A 16,209-nucleotide genomic window follows, 5' to 3' on the forward strand; every position below is an offset into this window, starting at 1 on the left:
AAATATGCAATACAGAATGCTTATTTCACTCAAGATGTCTTTCAACATATAAATGCTTTCTTGGTTCTTTTGTTTGTATTCCAGCTTTGAATCACACTTCGAGTTGCTGTATTGTAGAAGGCAGAGAAAATAGCTGTCACTGACCAGTTTTCAGATCACCCAACAAAGGTATTGGTCAGAATTTAGTAATAAAGAAGGAATATCTTACCCCTTTCTGAGGATAAGAACTCACTGAAAAACTCCAAAAGGCAATCATCTCCAAGTAGAGATGTTTCCCTTTTGGCTGACAGCCCACAGATGATGTTAGGGGTGGACCCAGAGTCCTTTCCTGGATCCTGTGGACCCTTGTTGTTGCACAGGTGAATTGCATGCACCCGTGCTTCCAGGGTTGGCCATGCTCCTTCACCACGTGCTCAATCACTGGTTCAGGCTATGACCTAATGGTTCCCATACAGAGGCTTAACAGAAAAGAAAAAAAAAGTATATTTTTGTCCAAAGATATAAAACTAATTTCCATTACTAAGTTATTTTGTTTCATTCTTTCTGATACATCAAATCATTCAGCATTATAGAAAAATATTCCAGTTTTGATAATAAATAATTGATCTAATTGTGTCCAAAGCAAGGTATAAATAACCTTAGCTTTCAGGAATTAACACATTTCCATTTTCATTTCAGTCAAAGATTTCAAATGTTGGTATGCATACTCTTCTACTAGACCTAGGTATCTATATGACCAGTACTAGGTGTTAGGTCAGTCTGCTTAGTGACTAAATTGTCAATATCATGTTGTAGATTTCTTAAAATTATCTTTCTTACAAATTCTCAGAGTAAAACACTAACAAGTTGAAAATAATGACAGATGATATGTAAGCCATAAGTCCATCTGAAATTTTGAGCTAAACTGAGTCACAGTAACTTTATTATCGGAAAGAAACAGAAATAGGATGATATAGTCAGTTGTGTATACAGAAAATTCTTTGTCATACCCAGGGCCACCTACCTCGGCCTCCAGTGCCTATGTGAAAGAACTGTATCCCTGCAGCTCCTCCTGTATTTCTCTTGCAGCTCAATCTTCTAAATTTCAGATCTCCATGTTGGTCTGAAAGTATTGGGCACTAGACACCAAACAACACTGGACTGAGCCCTCAATGCTTTCCCCACATTACCAACTATTGAAATTAACTAGAAAGATGGGAAAAAAGAAAGATGGAAAGAAAAAGAAAGGTAGGAGAGAAGGAGGGAGAGAAGGCAGGAGGGAAGGAAGGAAGCGAGGAAGAAGAGGAGAGAAGAGGAGAAGAAAAGCCAGTTGGTCCATAGCAACATACTTATCTCTGCTAACTGACCTTTTAATGTGTTATTGTCCATCAGTACCTAAAATTCATTTGCAAGCTTTTAACACCTGATATATAAATAACAGAATGTGATTGTGTGTTTCATTTGTCTGAATTTTTCCGGCAATTTAAAAATTCAGTAACCAGAGAATTTCACTAAATAAAATGAATTTTAAAATCTCACTCTATCAGATTACTCGCCATGTTGTTAAATAAATTATTTCAGCATTATCTTTCACTGTTGCTTACAAAAAAGTTATCTAACACCATGAAACCTAACACAGTTTCTTGCAAAGTGATAGGGATTTTTGTAGCCTCTTTGGGAGCACTGGACTCTTGTGATAATGGTTCTTCCTTTATATGATGTTTCTTTTCCATTGTTCCAGATTTCATTATGTAGTAATGCATATTTGGAGTCTTGGTTGATTTTTTTGTTTGTTTGTTTTGGATATAAGTCTTTGCAGTTCTGAGTTACATCATTTTTCAAGGAGTGAGTCCTATTTTCCCCTTCCCCACTTTTTTTTTTTTTTTTTTTTAATATGAAAAATATACCTTACAGGGTGTGATTGAATCCAGCTGTTAGTATTTGTCAGTTCTCCATTAACTTATTTCCTAGGGGGAATGCTTTCAGTTGCTTCTTCAGCTCATGCATACATAGCTAAGTAAGAGAAGTTATAAATGCTTGTCAGTTACTATCTTTATGCATTCTAGTACAAAAAGTCTTCAGAACTCATGGGAATTTATCTTTGTTTTTTTTTTTTTTCTTTTATTCAGTGCATTTTTCAAGATGCTATTAGGTTTTAGAAATGCACAAGAGTACTGAAAACAGATTTTTTCAGACAAATATATATATATATATATATATATTTTTTACTTTTTAGATATAATACCATATTTAGATGAGTTTTTTAGGCCAGAGCTTGCCTTTGAGTTCATTTTCCATTGCTCAAGACCAGTTCTCATCAGGCTTCTTGTATCAACTGTCTTCTGTCACCTGGTATCTCTGAATTTTCCTGTCCTAAGGGCATTGGTATGACTGACCTGGAGATCAAGGGGTAGTATATCTGTATACCAGGGAAAGTATTAGGAAAATAAATGATCTTTCTTTATATTTCAGATATAACGCTGAATTTTGTAGATAGATAGATAGATAGATATAAAATATTGTTTTCCTCATATATAAAACTACTTTTTAGATTTAAAATAATCAGGTTGCCCTGAGAAGTTGAGGGTGCCCAGTCCCTGGAGACATGCAAGGCTGGGATGGATCCTCAAACCAGAGTATGTTTTTGTGGTAAAATAAAATAGATACTGATTGCTTTCAGTATATATATGTATGTGTAAATATATATATATATATATATATATAAAACAAAATGTAAATGGAAAAAAAAATACAGTATTCTGCTAATATTAAATCCCACCTTCCTAGAAACTCAAATCTCGACGTTAGTTACCCACAAGTTTTAATGAAAGCAGCAGTGGGCTGGGATGTTAATGTGCAAAATTTCAAACCACAAGAAGAGGAAAATGGTCATATTACAAAAGTAAATTCAACATTTCAGTGTGAAAATTAATAGGTTGAAACAAGACCAATTCAACCATTTTAAGACATTCTTGTTACACAGGTAAGCATGTAAAGAAGATTGATGCTACAGGCACCATGGCTGTTTCCAGTTCCACTGCAAATCACTAGCTGACAAATTCAATGGACTGGAACCTGGGAAAATGAGACAGTCCGATAAAGACTCAGCTTAGTCACACATTTTCGTTTAGACTGTTTGACAAGTAGCAAAGCAAATTTTAAGGCAAATAAGCTTAAGTCAGATACAATCTCCTCCTTGTTTTCAGCACAATTGGTATCCAGTAATTCAAATGCATGCTTATGCTGAGGTTAACCATTGTTTGAAAGGTCAAGAAAAAGAGCTCTGCAGAGTTTTTTTCCTCTTGACATGATTGTTAATTCTAGCTTAATTAAAATCCACTGCTGTAGTTTGAAAGGGATTAATTTAAAACGTCTCCACAGGGAAATCATATCCTTCTGGAAATTTCCAGTCTGAATTGTTCTCAGGTACCTCAAAGGCCAAACTTTTCCCTCTTTAGGAAGTAGGTGCTTATAAAATGTAAGGAAATTTAAAGAAGGATAAAGTAGGGGGAAAAAAAAAAAAAAAAGTGGCTCTAAAAAGTGGCAAATTTACCATGTAAAAAGAAGATTTCAAAATGGTTAATTTATAAAAACAGTATGAAATCTAAAGCTATAAATTCTGTTCTTGTATCAAGAACAACATATGCACTATTAAAAAAAATATCCTATTGAAACTAGTAATGCTTTAACTTTGTTTGTCTTAAAATTAATTGCTTTTAAACAGCAGAATAGATTTCTCAAATTGCTCTCCCTCAAGTCTGGATCACTGGAGTTTCTCAATAAAAACCACCAGTAAGGAAGTCAATTATCTAAAATTTTTGGATATATTCCCACCACACTTTTTGACCACACTTTCAATGATGCTGTGAATGTCTCACTACAGCCATGGATAATACATCTAATATACAGACTGTTCTGGTGGAAGGACATTAAATTAAATAATCTCTGTTCCCCATCTGTCTTGAAAGAACAATGATATGTCAGTATACATGATTATGCTATGTTCACCTTTTGAATAAAATATAGCAAATAGTCAAAGCACAAGTGAATAAGGAAGATGTTAACTAAAATCATGCAATGAACTGTAGAGTTTGAGAATGTGAGCAAATAAAACCAAAGTGCTGAAAGTATGAGAGTGGAAGGCAAGAGAAGGAATGAGGCTTACTGCTGACAAACATCCAAAGTGATATAGGGAATTAAGCTGATGTGAAGCAAGGGATGGGAGTGTAGCTGGATGCAGAAAAATAATGGCAGGTGTGGCAAGAAAGGAAGCTCTGAAAATGTCATGGAAATTATATGTTGGGAGCATATGTGGCAAATAGGAAAATATGGAAATATCTGAAATAAGATACAAGATCGATAAGGAGAAAGTATAAAGGATAGAAAGATGAGACTTTCATGTTTGTTCATTAAAAACATGTTTGTTTATACGCATGGCTTCAGTGGATATAGAACTGAGGTGTGGATTAATAGAGACTTTGAGTAGAGAGACTGTTAACAGACCAAGTTAGATCAACATCCATTTCCTTCAAATCAATTTACTGCTCAGTTAGCAAACTTGGAAGTTTAAATCTTCATATTAATAGAATTTTGAATTGCTTTGAAATTCATCTAACTTTTGAATTGTAAGGAGCACAGCACTACTCATTTAAGGAAGAATTTGTATCATCTATATTGAGGCATGTATGAAAGCAGTCTGCCATTCACTGAGGAATTTATTCCAGACATCTTTTAAAGATAAAGCTAAATCTGTGGTTTAACACAGCAGGCAGCACAGCATCACACAGCTATTCACTCATCTTCCCACAGGGTGATGAGGGAGAAAAATCAGAAAAATGTAAAACTTGTAGGTTGAGGTAAAGATAGTGCAACAGGACACAAAAAATAAAAAGAAATAACAATATATTAATATACAAAACAAGCATACACTTGAATTGCTCACCAACTGCAAACTGATGCTCAGTCAGTCCCCAGGCAGTGATTTCTTGATTTCTTGATTTCTTGACAAGCTCCCACAGTTTATTGTTCAGCATGACATCTTATGGTAAAAATATCCATTTGGCTAGTTTGGGTCAGCTCTCAAGGTTCGGTCCCCTCCCAGCTTCTTGTGTATCCCCAGCCTTCTCACTGGCAGGCCAGCATAGGAAGTTGAGAAGCCCTTGGCTCTGTGTAAACACTGCTCTGCAACACCAAAACATTATCAACATTATTTTTCTCCTGAATCCAAACCTCCCAGTATGAAGAAAATTAACTAAACTGAAACATATCCAAACATATATAAAACAAAAGCTATTAACAGTACCTGAAACTTCAAAATGCTTTTTTGTTCTTAAAACAACTTTTTATGCGAGTATGTAACTATCTTCTCCTTGAAATTGTAGACTGAAATGATCACAGCTTGCAGTACTGCTTTTCCTTCAACCCTATATTAACAAAATGCCTATATAACCCTATATTAACAAATTAACTTTTTCCAGTATATATGAGGTAATACTCCTTTCTAGACTGAAATGCTGTATACCAAGTGTTACTCTTTACAAAGTTTTAACATAAAATAACAAAGCTCTAATAATAAGGATACATGATGAACATGCTGGTATCTTGATTTCTTTCTACATCTTTTCATTTTGTTGTTACTCCATGATTTTGTAGTTCCTTTATGTATTTTTTAACTATTCTTTTTTTAAATTTTAATTTCTTTCCTTTTACTGTATTCACTGTAAATTGATTTTAACCAAGCTACTTATGTTTGTATTAAAACTGTTTCCTTCAAAAATAAAAACAAACAAAAGTGTAATTTTAAACACTTTATTTTAAAAAAGCAAGAGTGTTAGGAAAACCTGTTCATCTGGCTTATGTTTTTAAATGAGTTGGCTACAAATAGCAAAGAACCAATAAATTAGATATGCTGAAACCCCTTACGATCACACAGGAAGAAGTTTTAAATTAATTCCAAGATGACTAATGATATATTTAAATAATTCCCCTGGTAGAAAGAGGCAAAACTGTGACAAAAGGCATTATGTCCTTCTTTATGTTCCTACTGATACCTTCCCAGGCTCTCAGTTATTGAAAAAAGATAAATAACTGAAAACAATGATGCCATAATCATTGCTGTATATATTATCTCTAAATATAAATTAAAGTAATTTGTGTCTTTAGCTGCTAATTTTGCAAACTATTATTAAGAGCACACCACTGTCCCTTTTCTAAAATTCTTCACAGAAGCATGATTTTTGTAAAGAAAATCTTTGGTTAGATGCGGATCAATTAAAGACTAATAAGTACAAAAGGTTGCAACACAGTTTAAAACGAATAAAATGAAACAATTAGAAGTTTTGGTTTTTTTGTGTTTTTTTTTTTTGTTGTTGTTGTTGGTGGTGGTGGTGGTGGTGTGTTTTTTTTTTTCCCCAACAATTAGTCTTTGCTGAGAGAAACCTCTGAACTACACTTACAGAACAAAGAAAAGGGGATTAGGTTGAAATTAAGAAGAAAATATTTGGTTAAACACAATGTGCATTCCCCTATTTCGAGATTTCTTTTCCTGTGCACATAGAAATGCTTGTAATAGAAAGGTAGTTGCTACTGAAAAAGTAGCTACAGCAAACTAAAGGTGAGAAGAAATGCTGCATCCTCACTAGCCCAACACTACTGCAAAGGTTTCTTATATTAATTTTCAGAGAAAGCTGTGATCATACGTAAGTATTATTCCAATATGATGGAGACACCTTCTCAAGACCATAAAATCACCCTCCCTGTGTTCTATAATCTACGTTTCTAATATTCTCATATATGGAAACATTAAATAGGAACATATACGGAATGCTGTGCCTAGGTTTAAGTTCACAGAGATTGAAATGTTGGGTAATGGATCCTTGCAGCTACATGACAGGCATCTGTCCTTTCCTAGGCACAATTTGGTCTGAAGAAAGATGGCTATTTTTGGTAGGAATATAATTAAGAAGTTGAAGTGAATAGAACATTAAAGGCACCCTTAGGTGCCTAATAATGGATTTAAAAGTCTCAATTTAACTTTCTATATTAGAAATGTATATTTTTTTTAATTAAAAAAAAAAAAAAAAAGGCAAAACAGGCTCAAACTGTCCTTTACTTGCTAGTTGTAAAGAAAGCTGAAAGCTGTTATGGAGGACTATTCATTATTTAGGGACACACAGATAACAGCTTGCATTGTCAGAATGCAATCTATATTACAAGATCTGCAGGAGAGGTAAAGAAAAGCAAACACCTGAAAATCATGAACAAAAGAGCCACAGAAAACACTATCCTTTCAAGGCATGTGCAGGGTTATCTTTAATTGCTTTGTGATGCTAAGGGCTTGTCTAAACTAGAGAGGGTCTGCTAATACCTCTATCTCAGCAAAAGTTCTGAATGTAGATACAGCTTTTGCTGATAAATAAAAAAAGCACAGTTTTGTTCAGAATTACTCTGTCTACATTAGGGCTTTTGGTGGTCTAGAAGTATCATTAAAAAATTCCCAAATGTCTATATCTGACAATGTTATGCCAAGGAAAGTTTCTAAGGGAAACCCAAGGCATAGTTACTATGGTGACAAGGAAACTTGGAGTTATCTTTGTTATTGTACACATTTCAGCTAACATAGTGTTCTGTGTTCTAGTCCAGTTTGAAAATAGGAAGAGAGATTAAATTGGAGCCAGCCAAATGTATGTCCTAAGTTATAGCTCATGCCTTGCATACACAAGCATTTTTTTCCATATTAACATATATCTGTTTCAGTGCAGAAAAACCTGTCATGTGAAAATAAATGTCTGAGATGTCCTAAGCATTTTTTCTATTCAAAAATAACAGCAAGAGATATCACGTGTTACCTCTAGGATGTACAGCAGGCATTAACTGCTAAGATTATTAGGAAAATAATCATGCATCTTGAATAGAAGTCAGTGGAGCTACTAGCTATAAACCAAATGAAAGAGGATGCATCTAGAGTTTTCTACAAACAAGTAAGCACTGTGATATTGTTAGTAAAACTTGAAGATTGCTGTGTTCTGTTTTATGTGCATTTCGACATCAATTAAGTTTATCTTAATTATCAAGAATTATTAGCAGGGTCACAATAATGATTTGAGGATGGAAGCATCTCCCATATGAGGAAAGAATGAGAGACCTGAGACTGGTCAGCTTGGAGAAGAGAAGGTTGAGTGGGGATCTTGTACAGGAATGCTAGAGTGGAGTCGATGGGGGCAGATTCTTTTCAGTGATGTGCAGCGAAAGAACAAGGGGCAACATGCAAAAACTGGATCGCAGCACACTCCAAACAAACACGAGAAGAACTTCTTTACTGTGAGAGTGACAGAGCACTGGAACAAGCTGCCCAGAGAGGCTGTGGAATCTCTTTCTCTGGAGATATTCAAAAGACCCATCTGGATGCTTTTCTGTTCCAACTACTATAGGGTACCTGCTTTAGCAGAGGGGTTGAACTGGATGATCTCCAGAGGCCTCCTCCAACCCCCCTGCAATTCTGTGTTACTGTAATGAAAGAAAGATCTAGGAACATTACATAAGGATAAATTTAGAACTGTGAAAATTTTCCTTTTAAATGTGCCCCTAAAATGTGGCATAGCATACAGTTGTGGCATTATCTTGATTAACTTCATCTAAAAAGGAGAAACACCTTTTCCATTCCAAAACATACTTGTTTGTTCTTGTGTGTAAGCATGTTCAAAGAAAAATAAGCACTTGCTTTTATATACAGCTGTACATGGCTGATAACTCACGTTACCTTGATTACCACATATGAAAGAAGAAAACTAAAATTAAATCATGAAAAAGTTACCTAAAAGAAATACTGTACCATATAACGGAGTTTGTGCAAAAGCTGAAGGACCTGACAATGCCATGGTAGCATAGATAAAAGTTAATACATGACACAGATTGGCAGATGCTTGATAAATAAGATTGACACCAACTAAAAGTAGTGCCGAGTTATCCTACATAATTTCATAAATGATCAAGCAGAATGTTATAATTGACAATGTCAAAAACAGCATTCAGATCAACCAGAGTTAAAATGCTTGAGCAACCAAAGCCAGACTGCATTAATAAATCATTATAAACTGTAACTATAGCAGAATCTATGCTGTAACTTGATTGAAAAACAGATCACTATTTCTCAAAGAGTTGATTTCTAACTAAATGGTGATATAATTGTGAAGCATTGACCCAATTCAGGATCTAATCCAGACATGGCAATTCTTAAACAGATTGACAACTCAAACCCCATTTTGAATCAAGAATATTTCTTTAATTATGGAGGTAATTTATGCTTTCCTTCATTTTTTTTTTCCCCCCACTTGCATGTAAAATTCATAATCTTGACTATTCCTCTGTTTCCTGAGATGTCTCTACTGTGAGTAAATGGAATGTGGTTAGAGAACACTCTTGGTAATGTAATCCTTTATAATTTAGTAATCAAACAATGGCTCAAATCATAGAACCACAAGGTTACAAAGGACCTACAAGATCTTCTAGTCCGACTGTTCTCCCATTACCACTGCTATCACAAGTCACTAAAGCATATCTCATAGCTCCTCATCTTGAACACCTGCAGGGAGGATGACTCCACCACCTCCCTGGGCAGGCCATTCCAGCACCTAACTATTCTCTGAGAGAAAAAGTTTTTCCTTATGCCTAATCTAAACCTCTTCAGGTACAACTTGTGGCCATTTCCTTGGAGAAGAGGCCTAAGAGGCCAAACCCCTCCTCTTCACAACCTCCCTTCAGGAAGTTGTAGAGTGCAATGAGGTCTCCCCTGAGCCTCCTCTTCTCCAGACTAAACAATCCCAGTTCCCTCAGCCGCTTCTCATAAGACTTGTGCTCCAGACCCCTCACCAGTTTCGTTGCCCTTCTCCGGCACATTCCAGGGCCTCAATGTCTTTTTGTAGTGAGGGACCCAAAACTGAACACAATACTCAAGATGTGGCCTCACCAGTGCTGAGTACAGGGGAATGATTACCTCTCTTCTCCTGCTGGTCATAGTATTTCTAATGCAGGCCAGGATGCCGTTGGCCCTCTTGGCCACCTGGGCACACTGTTGGCTCATGTTCAGCCGAGCATCAACCAACACCCCCACGTCCCTTTCCTCTTCACAGTCATCCAGCCACTCATCCCCAAGCCTATAGCACTGCATGGGGTTATTGTGACCAAAGTGCAGGACCCAGCACTTGGCCTTGTTGAACCTCATCCCATTCATCTCAGCCCAGCGATCCAGCTTATCTACATCCCTCTGAAGGGCCTCCCTACCCTCAGGCAGATCCCAACTTGGTGTCATCTGCAAACTTACTGAGGGTACACTCAATCCCCTCATCTAGGTCATCAACAAAGATATTAAACAAGATGGGCCCAGTACCAACCCCTGGGGTCACCACTTGAAATGGGTCTCCAGCTGGACTTTTCTCCATTACCAACTACCTGTTGGGCATGGCCCTCTAGCCAGTTCCTTACCCAAAGGAGGGTATACCTGTCCAGGCTACAGGCAGCCAGTTACCCCAGGAGGATACTGTGAGAGACCATGTCAAAGGCTTTGCTGAAGTCTAGGTAGACTACATCAACAGCCTTTCCCTTGTCAACCAGTCTGGTCACCCAGTCATAGAAAGAGATGAGGTTGGTCAAGTACGATCTGCCTTTCATGAACCCATGCTGGCAGGGCCTGATCCCCTGGACAGCATACACATGCCCTGTGATCTCACCCAAGATGATTTGCTCCATAAGTTTCCCTGGTACAAGATCAGGCTGATATGTCTGTAGTTCACCGGATACTCCTTACGGCCCTTCTAGTAGATGGAAGTCACATCGACAAGCCTCCAATCCTCTGGGACTTCTCCTGATAACCAGGAACACTGATTAGATGGCAGAAAGCGGCTAGGCAGTCATCCCCACCAACTCCCTCAGTATCCTAGGATGGAGCCCGTCCGGTCCCAGGGACTTGTGACAGTCCAGATGGAGGAGGAGCTCTCTGTCTCCACCTGAATCACTGGGGCTGTATTCTGCGTAGCATCCCAGACTTCCAGATCAGGGCGTAAAATGCCCTGAGGATAACGGATCTGCCTGTTAAAAGCAGATATAAAGAAGGCACTGTGGACCTCAGCCTTCTCCTTATCCTCAGTGGTCACATTCCCCACTGCATCAAATAAAGGATGTACATTTTCCTTGGTTCTTCTCTTACTATTGATATATTTATAAAAGGATTTCTTATTCTCTTTTACTGCAATGGCCAATCTGAGTTCAAGCTGGGCTTTTGCCTTCCTAACTCCCTCCCTGCATACCTTAGCAACTTCCTTGTAATCTCCCCAAGTAGCCTGTCCCTCCTTCCAGAGGACATAGGCTCTCTTTTTCTTCCAGAGTCTCAACAATAGCTCTCAGCACTTCCACCCTGGTCTTCTTCCCCTATGGCCTGCCTTACAGATTTCAGGGCCAGCCTGTTCTTGTGTCTTTAAGATTTCCATCTTGAGGAGCATCTAGGCTTTCTGGACCCTTTTACCCTTAAGGACCAACTCCCAAGGGACCTGTGCTACAAGCGTCCTGAACAGGTCAAAGTCCGCCCTCCTGAAGTTCAGGATAGTAGTTTTGCTAGCCACCCTTCTGACACCTCCAAGAATAGAGAATTCTACAATTTCATGGTTGCTCTGCCCAAGACAGTCCCCAGCCTTCACATCTCCCACCAGCCCTTCACTGTTAGTGAAGAGCAGTCTAGCAGGCCACCACCCCTGGTAGGCTCTTGTACCAGTTGCATAAGGAAGCTATCTTCCACAGTCTAGAAACCTCTTGGACTGCCTCCTCTGTGCTGTATTATATTTCCAGCATATAACAGGGAAGTTGAAATCTCCCAAGAGAATGAGGGCTGGCAATTGCACAACTTCCACAAGCTGCTCATAGAATGCCTCATCCATCTCTTCATCCTACTTCAGTGGTCTATAACAGACCCCCACCAAGATGTCACCCCTACAGGCCTTCCCAGTCATGGGAGTGGTCCCACCATGTTTTGGTAAGAGAAACTAGGTAACTAGGTCATAGCCTGATGCACAATCGCTTCCAACTCCTCCTGCCTGTTGTCCATATTGCATGCATTGATGTAGACACACTTCAGCTGAATCATCTGCCTCACTCTCAGCTCAAGTATCATTCCCTTAGGCTCATCTCTTGTGAGGCCTGTTTTGTCCCCTTTCCCCATCGTAGCTAGTTTAAAGCTCTTTTGATAAAACCCGCTAGTTCCTGTGCAAGGATTCTTTGCCCCCTTTGAGATAGGTGGACATGTCCATCCACCATGGATGGACAAACAGGTCAGGGGCTGAGTAAACTGCCCCATGATTGAAGCACCCAAGTTTCTTCTTCAACATCAGCCTCTGAGCCATTTATTCATTGATTGCTTTCCAAGCCCGCTCCATGTTTCTTACTATCCTTGAAGGTATAGAACAAAAAATAGCTTGAGCTCCCGCTCTTTCAACTAAACGCCCTAAACTCCTGAAATCTCTTTTCATAGTTTGTAGGCTACTCTGACCAATTTCATCACTGCCCACCTGAACTATGAATAATGGAAAATAGTCAGTGGACCTAACCAGCTTAGTGAGTTTCCTGGTTATGTCCCTGACCTAGGCCCAGAAAGGCAACACGTTTCCCAGTGGCTTGGATCTGATCTGCATATGGGGCCTTCCATTCCTCTGAGAATATATATTCTAAAATTCTGGATAATATTCCAATAAGTTAAAAAATAATAATAAAAACGATGAAAGAAAGACCTTCTTGGGTCTTTTTCAAAGAAGCATACTCAAACCAATTGATTAAAAGATCAATAAATAAAATTTCTTCATACAAAAAAGCAAGTAAATAAATAAATTTAAATTTAAGAAAATGTAATTCAACAAGAAGTTAAAGCTGCTGAATATATCTGATATGCAACCACAGCTTATGAATCAAACCTAGAATCTTTGTAAGTTTAGATCATAGAATCAAGGAATCTGGAATCTCAATGAATATTTAAACGTGTATTTTAAGAAACATTAACAATTCAAATTTTCTTTTAAAATATGTAATAACATAATGCTAAATATTCTTTGAGAAATGTCTTACTTAATTTGCATTTTGAAGTATAGATCATAATTATATACACTTTTTCCTCCTAAATCACTGGAAGAAGAGCACATAGATTTCATTTATGCTACATGGTCACAATTCTTATTTTATATTTCTGTTATTATTTGTTTAGTCAATATTCTTGGCAGCAGCAACAATAATACGAAAAAATGATTCTGATGTTGGTCTTGGAAACTATTTTCAAGGTCATGCAAAGTGTAAATGCAATCCACTCTGCACATGATTACACCAGTGAGACAATATCAAGTTCTTCACATCGGCAATTGTGAGGCTTCTCAAGCATGAACTATCTTATTATTATCCATTCAAGTCCATTTGATAAACATTCATTTTTCTAAAGTAAATGGTAGACTAAGTTTCTCTCAGTTATTCCAGTGAATGTATCTTACCTGATAAAAAAAAAAAAAAACCTGAAAAATAACTAGAAAAGGTCACAGTCCATATGCAACCTAATAACATTTTACTGTTTATTAAGTTTTTATGCATGGTTTAAAACTGAGTTACTACTGCATAGAGCCAAAATTCATTTATGCCCTTCAGGAAATTTTGTACGTAAAAATTGAATTACATTATGAAAAGCGGGGAGTCCTACTAATGCTAAAACGAAAGAAAACTTGACTGTAGAGTCTGATTTTATACATCTACAATTTTCATTTTCCGATTTTTCATTTGCAATTTTTTCTATGAATAAAAAATAGCAGTAGGAATTGTATTGTTTGTTTGTTTGTTTTGTCTTTTGTTAATATTTCAAAGGGACTCCTGAGCAATTGACATGCTTACAAGTCACTTCCTAGATTAATGGGTATTGTACTTGTACAGTATTGCAAGAATAAAGCCTTTAGTTTCCTAATTGGTTGTCCATAGGTCACAGATTATCAAATCAAATGTAGTTACGTAACAAATGTTACAGTAGCAATATTTAGAAAGCTAAATTATAAGACACCGATTTATTCTTTATTTAGTTGAGAAGTACATCTATGATATGGAAATGGATTCTAGTCCCAGTACCAATTCAAGAAAGCTGATGCTTCTGATGTTGGCCTTTTCACTGCTTTGATTGCTGTAGAAAGCATTTGTTCTGAAGTGGCAAATGGAATGGTTTGGTGGGTTTGGGTTTCTTTTTTCTTTTTTTTTTTTAGACTTTTTTGTTGTTGTTTGCTAGTTTTTTTACACTACTGTATCTCTATTGAATCTGCAAAAATCACAGATTTTACTTGAGTGACAGAAGCATATTTTATTTCATTATTTGACATTTTTTATTTTACTGGAAAATGTTTTCTCCTCTCTTTCAGACCCTATAAGCTGCTACAAAATCAACTGCAGTGTTTTCCAGGCATATTGGCTACTGGTTGCACCTTTTTTAACAGACTGAACTTTGCAAATGTCTAGCTAATCTCCAAAAACTTTTACTCTGAATTTTTAAATTAACAAACAAACAAACAAACAAATAGCAACAACAACAAGAACAAAAGAAGCTAATTTTTTGTCACTATTTTTCTCTTAACTGGTTTAAACTGGCTGGTATAATGATGTATTGCTGACCTAGATATCTTATTTCATGATTTCTAAGAGGTTAAATTAAACTTTGTATTTTGTTTTCTCTTTCATCACCTTACACATCTCTGTCCCTCTGTTTTGCTCATATTATTTCATCTTTAATGTCTCATTCCTGGTAGAAAAAGTTCTAATAACAAATACTTCTCTGTTTTCTGTCTACAAGTCAGTAAACCATTTGACCATGTCAACTCATATTGATTTAGTAAACTATGATCAAGGGACAATCAGATAGCAAATTGAGGAGTTTATTCTTGGAACAGTTGCAAGTGCAGTTCTTATTAACCTTATACTCCATTCTTTCAAACAAAATGTTGTTCCATTAGGTCTGTTGCTTGTTACAACTACAGCTTTTGACCTAATTTATATACACAGCTTGAAAGAAAATAAGTAATGATGTCTTTCATGATCTTATAGGTTTCATAGCACTGATTTGGTTGATGAAAAACTTAACAAGAGTTGAGTACTCTTGCAGTACATAGAGCCATCCATATCCTAGGCTGCATCAAAAGCAGCATGTAACAGGCACGCAAAGTAATTCCACCCCTCTACTCACCTCTCATGACATCATACCATTCAGCTTTGTGGCATCCAACATAGGGATACAGATATGTTAGAGCAAGTGCACAGAAGGGCCTTGAAGATGATCAGAGGGCTAGAGCACCTCTCCTGTGAAGATGAACTGAGACAGCGGGGGTTGTTTACCCTGGAGAAGTGAAGATTCAGAGAGGTTAGATTTAGATTAGACATTAGGAAGAAATATGGGTAGTGAGGCAGTGGAACAGGTTATCCAGAGAACTTGTTGCCTCCATCGTTTTAAGTGTTCAAGGCCAGGCTGGGTGTGGCTTCTAGTGGAAAATGGTCCTGCCCATGGCAGAGGTATTGAAACTAGGTGATCTTTAAGGTGTTTTCCAAACCAAAACACTGTATGAATCTATGACTCTATGATTTCCCCTCACCTCCAAATTCACAATTTCATATTTCAAATTTATTTGCTACTTAATAGAAATGGGTGATGTCTGTATAGCCATATGACTCTGCAATATCCCACAAAGTTATTAGTCAGAGCTTGATAGCATCTTTCTGTAGCATTTGGTTTTACAAAAACATCATGTTCTAGATCCCAATGTAAATTAAAATCCGTACACTGTCTGTATCATTGGCAATCTGTGATGAACAAAAGAGTTCAAAAAAAAGACAACAAAGATATAATGCAGGACTTTAGGGCTAGTATCTTCAAATGTCTACTTCAATTTGTAAATTTTAGCTAACTGGATGGATTGACAATCACATATCTGAACTATTTTATTTCATCCTAAGTATGTTGAAGTCTTCACATACATTCACATTTATTTCTCATAGGATCAGTTGAAATTTTTTTGATAAATGTTTTGGCAGTGTAAAATATCTTCTGCAAGAACATAATCACATGTTAAAAAGAAACACACAAACATTAATTTTCTTTATTAATGAAAAGCAGTAAAAAATGTTTTAGCATTAAAGCAACCTGCTTTATCATTCTACAAAGCAGTTTTTTTTCCCTTTCTAAAT

The 16,209-nt window shown here is 36.8% G+C and overlaps 1 long non-coding RNA gene across 1 annotated transcript; it reads right to left on the minus strand.

Moving 5' to 3' along the window:
* Window positions 1-1,141: 1,141 nt before the first annotated feature.
* LOC146545213 (uncharacterized) lies at window positions 1,142-15,990 on the minus strand. The gene is made up of 3 exons (XR_014881233.1): window positions 15,215-15,990; window positions 4,922-5,160; window positions 1,142-1,992 (listed from the first exon to the last, which is right to left on the minus strand). It is a non-coding gene; the product is annotated as an uncharacterized LOC146545213 (long non-coding RNA).
* Between the last annotated feature and the right edge of the window lie 219 nt (window positions 15,991-16,209).

This window comes from Meleagris gallopavo, chromosome 1 (assembly GCF_905368555.1).
Source record: "Meleagris gallopavo chromosome 1, MGAL_WU_HG_1.1, whole genome shotgun sequence".
NCBI classification, from domain to species: Eukaryota; Metazoa; Chordata; class Aves; order Galliformes; family Phasianidae; genus Meleagris; species Meleagris gallopavo.